Source organism: Felis catus, chromosome F1 (genome assembly GCF_018350175.1).
Source record: "Felis catus isolate Fca126 chromosome F1, F.catus_Fca126_mat1.0, whole genome shotgun sequence".
In the NCBI taxonomy this organism is placed as follows: domain Eukaryota; kingdom Metazoa; phylum Chordata; class Mammalia; order Carnivora; family Felidae; genus Felis; species Felis catus.
The window spans coordinates 30847828-30867058 of record NC_058384.1 but is presented as its reverse complement, the minus strand read 5'-3'; the positions used below and the strand labels follow the sequence as shown (position 1 = coordinate 30867058).

Sequence of the window (19231 nt, the reverse complement as noted above, 5' to 3'; positions counted from 1 at the left end):
TTTCCTCCCCCACAGCTGCCACGCCGGGCCACCTTGCACGTGACCACCGTAGCCACCTCCTAGATGTTCTCTCGGTTCCATCCGTGCTTTCTTCCCCGGTTTTTAAACCTATTCTTCAAGTATCGGTATCCCTGGGGGTCTTGGCCTCTGCCCTCATTTCCAGTATTTTCCACTTTTTGTTGGGCATCACCTCAAGCATTTCAGATCCAAAATGTCTGGGACAGGGCTCGCATCCCGCCCCCACGGACCAACTTATCGTCTTCTATTTCCTCTCTCGGTTCACGGCCCAGCCCAGCCAGAGAACCAGGGAGCCCTGCTGCTGTCCTCCGCTCCTCCCTCTTCACGGCTCCCGCCCCACTGGTGAGCAAGGCCTACTGACTGCGGCCCAGGAGTGGCTTCTGCTGGCATCGCTCTTCTTGCCTGCCAACTCCCCTGCTGCTGTTGTGGACCCGTGTGCCAACCTCCTGGCTCGTCCCTGCCTCGTGGCTTCGTCCCCTCCATCCTCCTCCATGCAGGGGTCAGAATTCACTTTCTAACACGCGGCTCTGGTTATGGGACTCCTGCTCAGAAACGCTGGATCTCCTCACTGCATGAGAGTGACATCCAGGCCCCTTCAGGAGGGCAGGTGAAAGCCTCCCAGTCTGGGCCCCAATCTTCCTTTCCAGCCTCATCTCCCAATGTGCACTCACATTCATTCTCTCTCTCTCTCTCTCTCTCTCTCTCTCTCTCTCTTTCTCACACACACACACACACACACACACACACACACACACGCACGCACACACTGGTCACACCAACCTGCTGGTCTCTGTTCCTTGCCCTTTAGTAGTGTTGCCTCCTTCTTTGCGGTGACTCCTCCGCCTGAAACCCCTTCTCTTCCCAACCCAGGGAACCTCCTCCCTCCCCAAGGCCCCAAGCCCAGCTCAAATGTCTTCCCAGCCCCACCCCACACGCCAGGTCCAGAGCAGAGTGCATCATTCCCTCCTCTGTGTGCCCACAGGACTCGAGCATTTTCCATACTGAGCAGTTCTTGCTTCTGGCCTCCTCCCCTGCCCTGCGACCAAGGTGCTGGTGCTGTCTTATTCCTCTTGGCTGCTCTGTCCCTTCTAGCTCTAGCCACGTGCTCCGGGGATGCCGCCCAAACCCAGGACCCATGCTCCCAGGCCTTCTTCCTCCTGACCTCTCCCTCCCTGGCTCTTAGCATCTGCCTCAACCTCCCCACCTCTACCCACAGTCTCCCTCACACGCTGGGACCAGCATGGCCCTGTGTCCCTCACGAAGGTCACCTGACCCTTCCGTGGGCAGGACATGGGCTCTGTAGCCTGTGCACCTGAGCTCGTGCTGCTCTCCCACGGGACCTCCTCCTTCCCTCTGCCCTTCCTCTTGCCCAGGTTTTCTGCCTGCGCATCCTTATTCGTTTTCCGAGGGGGTGCAAACCCCACACCCTGCTGGGAGCTGCCTTCAATCCTCTCAGTCAGGATTAATAACCCACACCCCTCCCCCAGTGCTGTTCCATCCTTCCGTCAGGGCTCTTAACCACGTGCTTTCTTCTCCTGACTGTGGGTCCCGGTGTCACTTATTTCCATTTCCCCATGGTGCTTTGCACCTAGTAGCTACCCCCCGCCCCCGCCCCGCCAAATGTCTATCAAAGTGTTGGATCCTGCCATTCCCTGTGCAAGGCCCCGCAGTGGCTCCCTGGGGCCTATGACAGGCTGGGACTGCAGGCACACAGGGGAGCACTGGCCTGTGTGCTCATTCTCTGATGGTGCGGTTCATGAAGCTTCTGCTGCTGCAGTGGGGCACAGAACCCTGGGGTCGGGGGAAGAGTGGTGCCCTCAGCTCTCAAGTCAGCCACCCACAAGGAAACCTCCCAGCCTCCCATGCCTGCTGGGGACCAGCAATTGCTGGAGACTTCCTCAGCTCCTTCCTCGCCAGCCCTGGGATGCTTCCTCCCCTCTCACCATCCCTTCCTTCCATCATCTCCATCATCCCCAATTCCTGGAGTTGGGCATGCAGAGACTTCTTAACTGCCCCCGCCTCCCCCTCCTGACACCCTCCTCCCTCTCTCCAATCCTATCTTCCTGCATTTAACATAGAATCTGGTTCATCCAGCCCCTCCCGTCTGGCACACGCTACAGGCAATTACTCTTGCAATTCCCCTTCCCTGGAACCCCTCCCTTCTTTTCTCCGCTGATCCACATCTGTGGTTCTGGTCTCCCCCTTCTCGCGAATTCTCTGACGCAGAACTGACTCCCTGAGCCACATTACAGTCCTGTTGCAACCAGCAAGCACCACACCATTTAATATTTAATTATTCTCCGCACTTAAAAAAAAATGCACATTTTCTTTCCCCACCTCGATTATAAACTTCTTAGGGGTGAAGCTATTTTTTTTTTTCTTGCTGGGGAAGGCAGGAGAATGTAGGCTTTCTCCAAACTCTCTTAGCTTCTTGTTTGTGCACACAATTTTCATAGGATCATCTATTAAAGTCATCTATTAGATGTCTGATAAAATCTTCCTTGGACAACCCCGAAAATATATTACAGGTTACAAGGAGGCCTCACACCATAGACTTCCTGGAATGAAAATATATGAACCAGAAGCCCAACCTCCTCCTTCTGTCTAGCTTGTTGGGAGGGCTCTCTGAAGGTCAGGACCTCCACACCATGGCAAAAACTGCAGCCCTACCACGTGGTAACCGAGGAATGACATGCATGGTATCACTGGAGCAGCGCTGTGATGCTTTCATGATCTTGACCCTGTGCCCAAGGGCGGGGATCCACTTGTTCCTCCCCTTGGCCCTACAGAGCAACTTGTCTGGAGATGGGGGGCGAGGGGGGTGTGAATCCGAGGCCCTTATGCCGTCCCACAGGCAAGCCCATGAGCACCTGGGGCCCCCGTGCCTCCTGGGAACATGCGTGGCATGACCTGGGGTCCAGGAAAGGCTCAGGGGTCAGTGCCCAGGGCTCATTTTTCTCCTTCTCTTCCTTACTTCCCTCCAGATTCTGCGCCTTCATCCCGTACACCTCACTTTACCTCTTTCCTGCCCAGCTCACTGTTCCTTCCACCCACACTTCACTTCCACTGAGCTCCCTATCCAGTCGCCCAGGCACAAACTCTCAATAATCTCTACCTGACCCACCTGGGGACTCCCTTCCCCCTTCCTCTCCCTTTCCTCCCTCTAGAAAACGACTTCCCACAGGGCACCGTGGACAGTGGCTGTGGCCCCTGGAGTTGGCAAGCACCGGGGTCTTCTGCAGCCCACTTTCCTCGGGCCACAACACGTATGGAACCACTCACCGAGCACTTACATTGTGGGCTCTGGGGAAACAAGGGGGGACGGGCCTCGGGATCTGGTGGTGAGGCAGGGGGTGTGCTAAACAGGTAGGCCAAGTGATGCGCCGTGGTGTGGAGATGTACCGCCTGCCCGGCACAGAGGGGCAGCCAGCGCTGTGGTGGGGAAGGCGGCCCAGGGGAAACAACGTCCGGGGGAAGCCTGCAGAAAGGTTGGTGGTTGGCTACAGGCTTAGGGCAACCCTGTTCTACACAGAAGCCAGATGGAAGGGAGCATCTTGGGGGAACTGCCGGCAGGTCTATTCGGCTCAGAAATGAGTGAACGAGAAGGGGAGAGATGTAAACGGGAGACTCAGGCAGCAACCCCAGTCCACAAAAGGAGACTGGACTCTGTCCAGGAGCAACGGGGAGTCGCTGAAGGGCCTCACGCAGGGACTGATGATGCTGAGTAGCTTAATGTCGAGATACTCATTTCTATACAAATAATGGGGAAAATTCAGAGGGAGGCTTGCTCCTGCCCAAGTTCACATTCAATGAGTATTCTAAAGAGGAGAGGCCTAGAGAACTGCCCCAAATCCATGGTGAGCAGGACCAAGCTGGCCCCGGGATCTGTGTCTGCACTGGGAGAAGCAAGGCATCGGGCAAAGAGGGCAGTGAGTGGAGAAGCTGAGCCTCTTTGCTTCTAACAGAAGTAGCCAACTTGATCTGACTTAAGCCGAAGGAGACACTGGCTGTGAGGATGTAGGTCCAGGGCAGGACAGCAAGAGACCTTTAAGAGGAGTCCTGATTCAGAGGCGGGGTCTTCTCGAGACCTCCCCTCCCATGCCCGCCTGCAAGTGTCTATGTCGTCTCTTCTCTCTGCAGCCCTTCCTTGGTCCCTCTGGCTGCTGGCAGGGCCTGTTTGCCTCACCGACCTGACCTGCAGGTGGTGACTGATAGGCTGGCTCCGGGTTTTAGGTCCAGGTTCTCAGGTGAGAGACTCTGTGAGCCCAGGAGTATCTGGTTGGCTGCTGTGGCCAATGGTGTCACATGTACAAATCCAGGGGCTGGGGCTCATGATGGGTGCCGGGGGTAGCTCCCAGAAAACTGTGTACCCCAAGGCTGTCAAGCTCAGTATGGCATGCTGTCCCCCCCACCTGGGTATACAGTTCTATAAAACTTTATAAGCTTAGAGGAAGAAAATATGCCGGTCTCTATAATCCAAAGGATTTTAATGACAATAGTTAATACCTTTGAGCACTTACTCTACGCTGGTTACTTTGCTAAATGATCACACGTAGTCTCTTAATTCTTGCGGCCCCGTGAGGTAGATGCTATTATTGTTTCCAATTTATAGATAAGACAATGGAAGTACAGAGAATTCTGGCTGAGCCTTCCTGTTCAGTTTGTGAGGCACAACACCTGCCTTAGAGTGCAGACGAAGAGAAAGGCTGCCTTCGTATCCAGGGGTATGCTAGTAAATGTTTAACAGCCGGCAATCTGGGGAAAAGTTCCAATTTGTAGCATTTGCTGACTTCCGAGGTGTAAATACTCACATGGCTGATTTCAAGCTACCAACTTCCCAGGGCCAGTTTGAGCCGGTTTCTGTACACACGGACTCTCACCCATTTTGGGTGACGGTCAGGGGGGGGCAATGTCCAGGAGTTACGTGGTTCAGAGCAGTGTTCTCCAAGGGTGGTCCCGGGGACCAGCCCATCAGCAACACCTGAAAACTTGAAATGCAAATTCTCTGATCCCACTCCAGGCCGAATGAATGGGAAGCCCTGGGGGTTGGGAGCAGGAGGACTCAAAGACACTCTGTGTCTTCACAGCCTCCCCCCTCCCCACCCTGCCCCCCTGCCCCGGGGCTTCTGATGCATGCTCACTCAAGTCTGTGGACTGCTGGAGCCATGGGGCCCTGGGCCCTTTTGCAAACCCAGCTTGTCCAAGTCTTGTTTTTAAAACATATTTCTTTATGTTTTTATTTATTTTTGAGAGAGAGAGAGAGAGAGAGAGAAACAGAAACAGAGTACAAGCTGGGGAGGCGCAGAGAGAGAGGGAGACACAGAATCAGAAGCAGGCTCCGGGCTCCGAGAGAGAGCCTGACATGGGGGACAGAGCCTGACAGAGCCTGACATGGGGGTCTCGAACGCATGAACCGTAAGATCATAACCTGAGCTGAAGTCAGATGCTTAACCGACTGAGCCACCCAGGCGCCCCCAGCTTGTTCAAGTCTTTATTCTGCGGTTGGAAGAATGGGGCTCATTTCCTACGCCTTGGCAGATGGGCAAACTGAGGCCAGAGAGATGAAGTTGTGCTGGAAAGTGGTGGCTGAGTGAAGTGGGTTAAGACATCACCCTGCCACCTTGGTTTGGTGGGGCAGATCTTGGCAGAGTCCCTCAGCCCTGACCCTCCGCCGGTCTGTGAAGCAATGAGTCCTAGACCCCCGGGGCGGGAAGGCTGAGCTCTGATGGCCAGAGCAGAAGGAAGGAGGGGGAATCCAGGGGCCTCTAGCACTGGTTTTTCTGAAGAGAGAGAGAAATGAGGAAAGAGGCACATAGATGCCTAAGGTTCAGTAGCACCTGGCCCTGGCCCTGGCCCTTTGAGGGGGCTCCAAATCTGCAACAAGTCCTGGGACTGAAGCAGGAGGGGCTAGACCAGCAATCTCCAGCCTCAGGTCCCAGCCAGGAAGACCTGACAAGGTTCCTGGGGCAGAGATGGGCTGGGAGCCCCAGGTCCAAGGCCCAGCAAGACGCGTCCGCTGTCTGGCTGTCTCAACAACTTCCCTCAACCCCACTCCAGATTTACTATTAACCAAAGGCAAACAAATCGAGAGCCAAGTATCCGAAATGATGCAAATACCGTGTCAGCCCCGGGAGGCCGTGCAACACCTGGGCAGTCAGCGAGGGTGTGATATCACCCGAGGAGAAGTGCTTGGCGCGGGCCGCGGGTCACGTGAGGTCGCCCGTGTGCTCCGGTCACACGGACAGAGGGGGTTCCCCACTGAGCTCGGTGTTTCTGATGGAGAACCAACACACAAACAGAAACTGTCCTGTCACGATGAGATCCGTAAGTCGCGTCAGTTTTTCTCCCCAGAGTTTTAGTCACAGAGCAAAGATTCAGGGCAGGCATTACTCAGCAGAACCAGACCCCACTGGGATGCTGGCCTGCTTTTGCTTTGGCCGGAAAGTCAGAACTCCAGTTATGCTACTTGGAGGAACAAAGTTCTGTATAAAAGGTTCCTCAAAGGCATCTGCTCTAGAATTTCTTTAGCAAAGATCCCGGACCCAACACCAGCCTTCCCCTCCCTACTGGGCCACTATGCCTCTGTGGTGTCTCCTCTGGGCTTGGCCTCGATGTCTCCCCAGTGGGAGGCAGGCTGCTGGAGCCCACACTCCTTTCTTCCAACCCAGAGTGGCCCATGTGCGGATGCTTCAGAAATTGCTGTTAGGCTGAGGGAAGATTTGAGCTTTAAGGAGACAAAGCATCCTGCTCAGCAAATGCTGAGCAAATGCCTGGTTGTAAGCTGAAAGTTGTAGGCAGCAGGGAGGTATGAGGTGTCCGGAAGGAGGGGGGCAGTGGTCCACCTCCATTCTCCTGCCCTTAATCTTCTAGGCTCTCACTCTTTGCAAAGCACCTGTTGATCACCTGGAATCCTGACACTGGGTGATGGTGTGGGCAACACATAATAAGCTGGCAGCTAGGTCACTGCCCTCAAGAGGCTTACATTCCATTTAGGAAGATAAAACTATCACAGGCTAGCACAGTAAGAAGCAATAGGGAAGAGCATGTGATTTCCCACAAACTCAGAGCACTGAAAAGCATGGATGGTCCCTGTGCTGGACACACTGCATCTGAATTCTAACCCTGCCACTAACTAGCAGCTGGGTGACCTTCGGCAAGTTGCTTAAATTCTCTGAGCCCCAGTCTACACATCTATAAAGTGGAGACAAAATTCCCAACTCCGAGGGCTGTTGTGAAAAAAAAAAAAGGTTGCAAAACAGTTGGCAAAATGCGCAGCACACAGTAGGTCCTTGATAAATTTTAACCGTCCCCTTAATTCCATTTTGGGCCAAGATGGGTTATAAAAGATGAATCTGTCCGGTTTCCAAACTTGGGAGATTAGAAGCAATGAAGTGAAAGGAGGCTTAAAAAGAACAGGGAAAACTAACACTTAAAGCCTGACAATGAGGGAATATTTAGAAAAAGTATAAAAGCAGATGACTAAACCAAATAGTGCCTGGGGACCACATAGTGTGGAAGCAGTCATCCCCACCCCACAGCCTCCAGGGCTATCATATCATAGGACAGCAGAGTCAATGATGTTCACAGTCAAACCATGTTCAATAGCCTCTAAGGAAGCCAGGGATGAGCATAATGCGTTTTAAAAACATTTTCATCCAAAATATTTAACATTTTTAAAAAAGTGCTTGACGTGTGCGGGGCTGGTAAATTTTCAGGTGTCCAGAAAAGACACGATTTCCCAGTGGTTGGATGAGCTGGCTTTTCGTATATTTGTCAGAGATTTTAGAATCATGCTGAGCACGTGATGGGGGCTTCACAGACTCCTGCTGACTGATAAATCCATGAAGTGTTGGAGTACCAGTTGCTCTGTTTTCCATTTTCAACCACTTTAGGCATTAACTGATTGAGGTCAGGGACAGGCTCCATCTTCTCTTTGAATAAGACAATAACCATCTCCAGCCTCTACTGACACCCCCACCAACCTGTCCCTCCGCCTATATTCCGGATTTTAGTTGACCGCACCATCACCTGCCAGACAACAGCAATAACTCCCTTAATGTAATTAGCAGGTAACTGCAGTCCCAGATGCTGCCTAAAGGGGGCGCTCAGCCACAGGCGCTGCATGGGCATCTTGCGTGCACTCTAACCCCGGAGCTTCCAAGTCTGAGGTGAAACCTGAGGCCCTAGGATTTCCTTGGTTTTGGGACATCCCTGTGGGAGTGGGGGATTCGAGTTCCTTTCCACTTGAGGCACACAGAAGACCCGGAGGGCAGGAAGGTAGCCCCAAGCACAGGGTACCCAGAGCTTCACTGCTGGTCACCTCGCCCAAGGCGAGAATGTTCCCAGGACACTGAGCTGCCTGGCTTGCTCCTCACATGTCCTGCCTCCACCCAGCTCTTGACTGGGTGGGGGCGGGGGTGGGGGTGGGGGTGGGGTGGGGGGGGCAGACTCTGCTGGCTGCTGTCCAGAGCAGGAGTGACTTGGTCTCCAGCAGAGACCCACTTGCTTCTCTGCCTGCTGGTCCTCCCAGCCTGGAGTGGGCCTCCCACTCTGTCCCTTGCCTTGCCTCTGGAGTCCCCCACCAAAGGTGCTCTCATCCTAGTTTTCCATTTGATTTCTGGCTTTTATTTCATGTTGATGCTTTTTTTAAAGTGTCAAACAGTTTACAGTTTAAATCTTTCTGGGAATTAGCTGTAATAAGACATCTTTATGTTCAAAAATGGCCACTTGGAGCACTCTAGGAATCTTTATTTCCTATTCCTCCCGAGCCCTGTCCAGGTCCTGGTACGGATACACGCTGTCTGGACCTTTCTTCTTTCTTTCTCTACAGAAGCTCCCTGGGGAGGTGAGCCTGGAGGGGTGAAGGGAGCACGGTAGATTCTGGAGTTTGAATCTGGATGCCATTTACTAGCTGTGTGACCCTGAGTGAGGTATTGAACAGCTTTAGGTTTCATTTGCCTTGTCTCTAAAACGGGTGCTGGAACTACTCCATCATGTGTGAGGGTAACAGGAGAGGCCTCCCTTCCCTCACTTACTTAGTGAACTGCCTGGGTGCATGGTGCATCTTATCTGATCCCCCTGGGGCCCATTTCTTCCATGAATCTTCCTTCATGAAAGTCCTGCCCCAAGTGGGGCAGAGACCACGAATTACCCACTCCAACCCTACTCCCCCCTTTTCTGTACCAACAGAATCCCAATTTCTATGTATGGGTAGCAATGTGACAAGCTAAAAAACTACATTTCCCAGACTGCTTTGCAGTTAGGATGTGCATGGATCACAGGATCAATGAGGTGTAAAGGACAGTCATTGGGAGGGGCTTCTGAGAAAGTGCTTTAAAATAGACTTGGGGTCCCTGGGTGGCTCAGTTGGTTAAGCATCCGACTTCAGCTCAGTTCACCATCTCATGGTTCATGAGTTCAAGCCCTGCATCAGGCTCTCTGCTATCAGCATGGAGCCTGCTTTGGATCCTCTGTCTCCCTATCTCTCTTCCCCTCCCCTGCTTATGCTCTTTCTCTCTCAAAAATAAACATTAAAAAATAAATAGAATAGGCTAACTCAACTGTGCTCTTCTGTCCCTTACTGTTTCCCCTTTTTCTTGCCTGAAATGTGATGTCACGTGATGTGGCCTTGTCACATGACCACACAGCAGCACTGAGGATGGTAGTCATACCCTAAGTATGGCAGAGCAAAAGGGTAGAAGGAGCCTGGGACCCTTGAAGGCACGGTCTGCCAGACCTCTGGATTATGTCGCAGTTAGTTAAGATTTCTCCTACACGAAGCTACTGGGTCCCTATGGATATGTGGGCTGACAGCCTTGCCCTCTTTTCTGAGCTCCAGTCACACACATGGTCACAACCGTATTCTGGGAGATTTGAGTCAAAAGCAAAGTAGCCTAACAATCTAGACTTTTGGGGAACAGAAAGTTTGAGATTCCCCAAGGATGTCTGCACCCACGGCTGATGAGGCCATGCACTCAAGTTCTCCATCACTTGGTACTTAGGCAAGGTTCTTACGCAAGGCAGGTGAATGCGGGTGGCAAAGCAAACGCCGTTTGCAGTTCTGTGGGATTTGTTACCTCATCGGCAGCGTGATGGGGAATGCACTCGTAGAGGCCAGCAGACCTCCAGCCCGCCTCTGAGGTTTGGGAAAACAGTCCGTTTTGTTTATACATGCATGGGTTCTAGACCATGGAGAAGTACTGAGTCCCACCTTGGGCGGTGTTCATTATTTCTTCCCATGTCCACATTCTGTATCCCCAAAGAGCTTGTTTGCAGTTGAATCTAAAGGCATTTGCTGTGCACTTTCCACATGCAAGTTTCTGTGCGAAGTGCTGGGGGGGGGGGGGGACTCAGAGATGGAAAAGACCCAGGCCTTACCCTCAGGCAGGGAGCTGACAATCTAGCTGGGGGACATAAGCATATATAATTCTCATGAGTGCAGGAGGTGTGGAAGGGCAACCACAGAAGTAAAGGGGGAGGGGGAGGTACAAAGAGGTGGAGGCCCAGAAGGGGAGCTGCATCTGAGCTGGGCTTTGGAAACCGAGTGGCATTTCAACAGGGGGTCATGTTGTGTGTATGTGTGTGTGTGTGTGTGGGGGGATCTTGCCCAGGCTGACGAAGCACAGGGTCCAGGAGACAGCAAGGTCACTGGCATGGAGTGATTTCAAAATGGTCACAGTCTAGTGAGGCTACAGTGTTGGGAGCCAGCAGCAGTGAACCTTGGGTGCTGGGCGTGGGAGATAAGGCTATGACTGAGTTTGAAAATAAAAATAATGGTGGCCAGCATGCACTGGGCATGTAATATGTGCCAGCCACCCTTTTAGGTACTTTCTGTGAATTAACCCACAATAACCCTATACGGTGAGGACCACTGTTCTTCCCATTTTGCGAGTCAGGAAACTAAGCTCTCACCAAGCAAAGGTTGGTTTGCCCAGTGGCAAACCTCTGAGAGGCGCGAAGGATTCAGCCCATTTTGGCTCCAGGGTCCTACTCTTAGTGACTAAGCTGTAGTTGGAAGGGTGGGGATGGGGATCTTAAACACCACCCTGAGGGGTGTGGTTCTGCCTGCACAGATCTGTGAAATGCACAGGCGGCCTTCAGAGTTGCACTTGTGATTTTGATGCATCCCTCTGGGGGGAGGTGGGGGGCGGTTCTGTGAGGAAGGGCTGGTGCACGGGGAGAGTCAAGGCAGAGGACCCATTAGGAGGCTGGAGTCGAAGAAACACTTGAGGGGTGGCCTGGGGCAGGGCCGAGGGGACAGCCAGGGATGGTTCTTGTGAAGTACTCAGTGCATCTGATACTGACTGCTGCTGAGAGAACACGAAGAAGACGTTTAAAGAGATGACAAGGGAGGCGGAGGAACCTGGGAGGAGAAGGGCTGTTCAGATATGATCAGACTTGTCCCCAAATATATCCTGCAGATACGCCGCCTGTACATGACATGATGTATGAGCAAGCATATTCTCTGAGCTATTTTATGTGATCACAAAGGACCAGAGCCAGCGTAAAAGTCCATCAATGGGCCACTGTTTAAATACATTATGATTTATCCATACATCAAAACGCTAAGTTTTTGTACAGCCTGTGGGTAAGCATGGTTTCCACATTTTTTTAATGTCTGGAAAAACACGAAAAATATTATTTTGTAATAGGTGAAAATTACATGAAATCCAAATTTCAGTGTCCATACACAAAATTTTGCTGGGACACAGCCACGTTTCTTCACATATGTATCATCTGTGCCTGCTTCCCCATTACGAGGGCAGCTGAGCAACGTGAAACAGGACGCGGGACCTGCAAAGCCAAACAATTTACTATCTGGTCCTGCACAGAGCAGGTCTGCTGGCCCGATGTAGACTGTCTGGAAAGCTCCGTGAGAAACGAACCACGGCAACTGCCTCTGGGGACAGATGTCCAACAGACAGAGTTGGAAAGGAGACTTCCTACAGCGCAACGTTTACACTTTTTGAATTTTGAATCCTGTGAATATTTAACTATCTTTAAGCTTAATTTGAAATGTAAGAGAAAAAGAGTGGACCCTGTTTCTCATCCTGAACTGAAGGAAGAGGAATGAGAGAGGGCAGAAATGGCAGCCGATGCCAGCTTCAGTGCCAGGTCTGGGAGAGGTCACAGGCATCCAGCCAGAAGAGGTCGCAAGGTGAGCCTGGGCTTGACCTCAGCCTTGCACTTGCTGAAAGACCCAGGACAGCTCTCCTTCCCTGTGGGGGAGGGGCCCGTGCTGCTCAGGTGCTGAGACGCCCTGCCCCAGAGGGGGCCCAGAACACGGGCCTCTGTCTCTCTGCCTGCTGGGGAGGATGGAGGGAAATGGACACATAAACCCAGACTGTGACCTCATCAGCGGTTGAGAAACAAGAAGGAGCACAGACTGGGAACGTGCAGTGGTGAGAAGGACACGAGGGGTCCGAACACTGGGTCTTCCCTAGCCACCAACTGTCTCTGTCATTCTGCCTTTGGGGCAGAGCTCCATCCCTGTTGCCAGGGGCTTGGACCAGACTGACAGTCATCCAGCTGCCACTTTCCTGCCCTCTGCCCACTAGGTACACACTATTGGGCATTCCTCAAGACTTCACAGGGGACCTGGATTGAAAATATGACAACAGGGGTGCCTGGTTGGCTCAGTCAGTTGAGCATCTGACCTGGGCTCAGGTCATGATCTTGCAGTTCGTGGGTTCGAGCCCTGCGCTGGGCTTTGTGCTGACAGCTCAGAGTCTGGAGCCTGCTTCAGATGCTGTGTCTCCCTCTCTCTCTCTGCCCCTTCTCCACTCACACTCTGTCTCTGTCTCTCTCTCAAAATAATAAACATTCAAAATTAAAAAAAAAAAAGAGAGAGAAGATGACAACAAACCAAACAATAGCCAGTCTCACCCAGATGAGACTCTAGGACATGTCTCTACATGTGGTTCTGTCACTCCATAGCTCCAAGAGCCTCACTACTTCCCCTGATATAAGCCCTTCAGGCTGAAGGGAACACCCTTCAGTCATTGGCCAACCAGTGGGGACATCACAGCCCTGAGTGATGGCCAATCTGGCAGAGCAGTGGCAGGCAGGAAGTGGCTGGAGGGGTCTATGGGCTTGGTGGAGGGCCCCTCTTGAGCAAATCCAGGCAGATGCATGAATAGCCCAAATGCTGGGAACAGCTGTAGCAACCGCATCCCCAGAGAATTTGTCCCTAGGGAAGTCCTGTGTGTGTGTGTGGGGGGGGGGGGGGGCATCATCAGTGGAGGTCTCTCCCCCTGAGCAAGGCATGTGGCTGCATGCTCCTGGCCCTCACGGTCAGAAATAGCAAGCCCAGAGGCCGGCCAGCATCCTCAGAGAGCACTGGGTGTCATGCCCATAGTTGTCCTCAGGCCCTCAAGCCTGGAACCTCTGTTCTCTGTCTTCCTGTAAGTCCCTATGCCTCATTCATGACCCAGCTCAAAACTTTCCTTTTGAACACAGGGGCCAACTTGAAGGGGTTCAAGATGACCAAATCTGAGGTAATCTCATCAACAAAATAAATAATAATCAAAATAGATTATAACATAAATTAAAGGCAAAATAAGAAATAATGGGTCTATCCGATATACACAAGTATTTGAATACATACATAAGGGAGAGGGGACAGCTCTTTCTCACAGCAAAATTCCAATGAATAGATGTTAGAAGACACAATGGAAATAGAAAGCCACCGTTTGGCAAACACTCACAATAATGATTGTTTAAAGCAGGAATCATCAGTGGAAACAAACATTCGTGGGTGAAAATGTGGTAAGAAACAGGATGTTTACATAATCTCAAAGTATTTCCCCACAAGATGCTTGTTAATTGCAAAGTGGAAAATGGTATCTTTGTGGCGGAAAAACCTAGCAGACACTGCCTTAGGCAGGTGATCAAAGTCAACATAACAAGAAACCCAACAGATTGGCCTCATGTACGTACTGCCCAATACAATGCCCTGAGAAGGGCACAGCATCACTTCTGTGGTGTTCTTGTCAAAACACACGTGCTGAGGAAACACCAGCCAAACCCAAGTTGAGGGACATTCTACAGAATAACTGGCTGGTACTCTTCAAAAGCATGAAGGTCACGAATGAGTAAGATGAAGGAACTGTCCCAGGAGCCTAAGGAAACATGACAACTAAATACTATGTGGGGTCCCTGCACTGGCTCCCAGACCCGATGAAGTACATGAGTGAGACAGCTGATGAAATCTGAAGGAGGTCTGTGGCTGATGTTGATTTCCGTCTTGAGGACTGAACTGTACGTCTGTAGGATGTCAACACTTGGGGAAACTAGGTGAAAGATATTCGGGAATTCTTTGTACTATTTTTGCAACATTTTATGTAAGTCTGAAATTATTTTGAAAAAACAAAACAAAAACCTTTCCTCTTTTGTCCAACTTCCCCAGAGTTAATTCCCTTAGCTGTGTGTAGCCGGCCACTTGGCACATGGTGTTTCTGTCATTTGCTAACATGTCTGTCTCCCTCAGGCTGTGAGTCTTAGCACAGGGACTAGGTCTCTCTAACTTGCCTTTTGGCCTCATCTTATAAATCTTATCTGGATGGAAGCTGGCTGTCAGTCTTCCTCTTCAAGAAACCCCCTTCCCCACCCCCTTCCTTTTCCCACTGTAAAAAGCACTGCTGTTCTTTTAGTGGCTCAGACTAAAATCCCAGGGGTCATCCTCGATGCCTCTCTTTCCCTCTCATCCCAGGACGGGCAAGTCTTGTTGGGGGGTTCTCCAGTAACTGGGGTTCTCCAGAGTTTATCACCACACAGACCATCCCCCACCCCTCTCCAGCGCCCTCGGCTGAGGGCACTCATTTCTCAGCAGAACATGAGCCCCATTTGCTAACCGGTCTCCACCGACCTGACCCTCAAGGGCCTTTTCCATGAAGCAGCCAAGGAGATCTTTAGAAGGGGAAAATCGCTTCACATCACTCCCTCCACTGGCTTCCCATTGCTGTTAGTGTGAAATCCAAATTCCCAGCATGTCCCATGAGGCCCTACCTGCTTTGGCCTCTGCCTTCCATCTGACCTTCCCTTGACCCTCTCTGCCCTCACTCCCCCTGCTCCAGCCACCTGGCCCTGCCATCTCTCCGTAGATATGCCAAGTCTGCTTCCATCTCTGGGGTGTGGATCTTCCACAGCTCTCCGCAGGACTGTCTCCTTCTCAATGTTCAGGCTCAGCCCAAATGTCCCATCTTCAGACATCGCCCAGTGTGTTAGCTCAAGTAATCCTGTTCTTCCCCAGACACTCTTGGTCCCTGTATCGGTTTGTCAGGGCTTGCGTAACAAAGCACCACAGATTGGGTGGCTTAAGAAACAAAGATTTATTTTCTCATAGTCCCTGAGGCTAGGAGCCCAAGATAAAGACGTCAGAGAGGCTGGATCCTTCTGAGGAGAATCTGTTCCAGGCCTCTCTCCCAGCTTCCAGCTGTTTGTGGAAATCTGGTGTTCCTTGTCGATGCATCACCCTGGTCTCTTCATCTTCACGTGGCCTTGTGCCCATGTACCTCTGTCCAGATTTCCCTTTTTTTATATGGACACCAGTCATAATGGGTGGGAGCCCACCATAATCTCATTTTAACTCGATTACCTTGATAAATAAAGCCACATTCTAGGGGACAGCACCAACATATAACTTCTTGGGGAACACAGTTCAACCTAGGGCCGTCCCACCACCCTGTTTTCTTTAGGGCCTTTGTAACCATCCTAATTATCTCATTTATTTGTGGTCATTGTCTGTGTCTCCCCAACTATAACATAATCTGTACCAGGGCAGGGATCTGCCCCAACTCCAGGGCTTGGTCCTTCTCCTGCTGCACAGAGGGACACCAGCCCCTGTTTCTACGGCTCGAATCAGGATACCTCCCTCAGGCTGCCCCAGGTGAGAGGAAAGACCTGCCCTCATTCACTTTCCACAAGCAACCAATGTGCTTGCTCTACATTCATCACTTAGCTCACTGTCCAGCCAGAGATTTGTGGCCTCCAGCCCTGGAGCCAGCCACACATCCCAGAGCCCAGAGGTACCATGCACATAGTAAATACTCAGTAAACACTTGCTGAATGAATGAAGGCCACACAGTTTGGGCGTTGACCCAGGTTTCCCGCCCTCTAGCCAGTGTGGCTCGTGGTTAAGGGCCTGGACGGTGAGGCTAGACTGCTTGGGTCTGCCACCTAAGAGGAGACCTGCGTACACTACTTATCCAGTCTTTGCCTCAGTTTCTCCAACTGTGAAATGGAGATGATTATAAAAGTACCTCCCTAGTAAGGTGTTGTATGAAATGAGATCAAATGTAGTGAACAGTGTCTGGCTAATAAGAAGTGCTCCGTGCTGACCCAGGCCTCATCCTTTAGCCTGGCCTGAGGTCTGGGAAAGTTCCCGATGGCCAAAGGCAGGTGTCTCTGGTCGGCTGGGTGCAGGGGCTCCAGGTTTCCCCTCAGCATCCATCTTCAGAATCGCCATCTACACAAGGGAGATTTTGACCATAAAAGCCTTGGCCAGGAACCGGGTTTTGGGTGGGTCTTGGAATTTCACTGCTTCTTCTGGCTGACTGAGGAGAGGAAAAAGGAGGATATAGCTCCCTGGACTCTTTCTGGACTCCTGGCGTGAGGTAGGCAGCTTCCAGTTGACTCAGCAGGCCACTTTCCTCGGAATCAGCCACTCTGATCCAAAACTGTTCATGTTGCAACAGGCTCACAGCCACCCCCGGAAAAGCTGACCCCCCACTCAACTTGCTTCCTGATTTAATAACTATATATAGCCATACTTATAGACCTTTCTATATATGTATGCACTTAGAAACCAACAAAGCTAAAAATACCCCCTCCCCACACCTCACTTCTTTGTTTTCTTTGTTCCTCGTTCTTATTTGTGGCTTATGAGACTGGAACTTGCTGTCAGCACGGAGTGGCCTCTATCTAGCCGTGGGTGGCAGGGAGATCAGAGCATACACTCGGGGAGATGGGTGTGAGGGATCCAGTCCCAGCTCTGAAGTCGTGTTCTGTGATTATCTGGGATATCCTTCCCCTCACTAGGCCTCAGTGCCCCTCAAAGTTGATCAGTGTCCCTCATCAAGGAGGCATTGATCTAAGGTGTTCTCTTCCTCTTTCATTCACTGGCTAAGTGCAACGGCATTCATGGGAAAAGGTGACACACACACGCCAGAACCTCTGATTCCTGTTCTTTCTACGTTGACCGAATATTTACGGAGCCCTTACTGTGCATCTGATAAAAATCTCTGCCCTCGGGGAACTTACTATATTCCAGTCAGAGGAGAAAAATAAACAAAATAAACAAACTATAGCCTGTTTGGTGGTAAGCGTCATGGAGGAAAATAAAGTAGAAAGGGGGGACAGAAAATGGAGGGGGGTACAACTTAAATTGAGGAGGTTAGGGAAGACCTCACTGGCAAGATGGGGTTTGCATAAGGAGGAGGAGTGAAGGTGTGCCCAGGAGGAGGGGGAGTAGGCATGCAGATACCTGGGAGCGGGGGGTGGGGGTGGGGTGGGGGTGTGGAGTGTGCCAAGCAGAGGAGATGCAAATACCAAGGCCTCAAGGTGTGGGTGCATCTACACCTGGTGTACTGGGGGGCCACTGTGGCTGGCATGGAGGGAGCAGGGAGGGAATGTGGGCCAGGACCTCAGGTGGAAGGGTAACATGGAACAGTACTATTTCTGGGATGGGGTGCCATTGGAGGGGTTTTTGCTGAGCAGGGACCTCAGCTGACTTTTATCTTCCCAGGATAGCCTGGCTTCTCAGTTAGTTTATAACAGACCACAGGGCCCAAGAGTGGAAGCAGGGAGACCAAAGAGAAGACCACTACAAACCAAACCAGGGCTGATGGTGGCTCAAAGCAGGGTGGTGGGGCGGAGATGGGAAGGAGCAGATCTGCTGATGGTTTGGGCAGGAGTCTGTGAGAAACAGAAGCCAAGAGTGACTCGAAGGTTATTGGCTTGAGCAATGATGGAATTGCCACGAACTCAAATGCACTGGGAGAACGAAAGGTCAGGAACTCAGTTTGGACCCACGCAAAGAGAGACACCCATGAGGCATCCCAGAGGGGACCCTGAGTGGGCAGTTGGATGTATGAGCCTGGAGTCCGGCAGAGAGTCTGGGCTACGGATCCACGGCTGAAAGCGGCCCACAGGTGCATGTGAGTGGTGCATAAAAGCCACAGGCCTGGGTGAGGTTCCTGCCATAGTGTGGGAGGGTCTGTGTGCTGAGCTCTGGGCACACCAACATTTAGAGATCAGGAAGAAGGTGAGAAGGAAACAGAAAGAGAACAGAGAAGAATCAGCCAGGGAGGCGTGGCTGACTCCTCTCCTGGCTTTAGTTCTTCGTCTGTAAAGGGGGGGCTGTCCAGAATCCCCTCCCACACGGATACCTGTGCTTATAAGGTGCAGAATGGAGGTGTGCCCACATCACAATGCGAAAGCCCTTTCCGGGTCTAGTCTGGGATGCACGTGGGACTCAGGCTCCTGATTGACCTCCCTGGTTTAGAAGCATCTGCAGATGGTCTAATGCTGCTGGGTCACAGGGAGGAGTGGAGTAGGGAGGTGGGCAGTCCTGTCCCAGCAAGCTCTGCCTGGGGAGAGAAGAGGGCCAGTGTCAAGGAGTTCTCACCTGGGCTGGGGTGGTAGGAGCTGGCTTTATTTAGACACTCTTTTTTCTTTCTTTTTCTTTCTTTCTTTCTTTCTTTCTTTCTTTCTTTCTTTCTTTCTTTCTTTCTTTCTTTCTTTTTTTGGTTAGCAGTTTATTTATTTAGTTTTTTTTAATTTTTTTTTTTAATTCCCCTGTGAGCAAAAAGTAGCTTAACTGTTCTCTTGTGATACAGACCAACAGGGAAAAAAGTGTTTGGGATATTAATCACGCACATGATTTGGAGCATTTTTACAGAAAAGGAGGAGGGTGGTCTCTGACATGTCTTCCTGCTATCCTCTTGGGACCTTGAAGAATAGTTTTTTGTTTTTTTTGTTTTTTTTTTTTTGCTCACTCAGAGGTAATTCCCAAGTCAGGTTCTCCCCACCCAGGGATTTCTAGATCCAACCTTGGGCAGAGCAGAACCAGCCCTGGAAGGTGCTGTGAGGCAGGCTCGATTCCAGGCCTCAGACAGTGGGGCCGCAGCCCTGCCAGGGTCCCTCCCTGATATGCTCTCAGCCAGTGCACAAATAGGTCCTCAGTGAGCCCGAGCCCACACCTGAGCCCTGCTAG

General features: G+C 51.6%; 1 long non-coding RNA gene across 8 annotated transcripts in view; it reads right to left on the bottom strand.

Annotated features, from left to right (window-relative positions):
* Positions 1–19231, bottom strand: part of LOC123382781 — a 107389-nt gene that overhangs the window by 27352 nt on the left and 60806 nt on the right. Inside the window, exons 5-6 of one of the 8 annotated variants that reach the window (XR_006591701.1) lie at positions 18405–18605; positions 15329–18246 (exon numbers count right to left, since the gene is read on the bottom strand). The exons of 4 other annotated variants lie outside the window; for them this stretch is intronic. This is a non-coding gene — a long non-coding RNA (uncharacterized LOC123382781). Of the gene's footprint in view, positions 1–15328; positions 18606–19231 lie in introns of those variants that run through there. 3 more of the 8 variants (XR_006591699.1, XR_006591700.1, XR_006591694.1) reach the window with 3 other exon arrangements.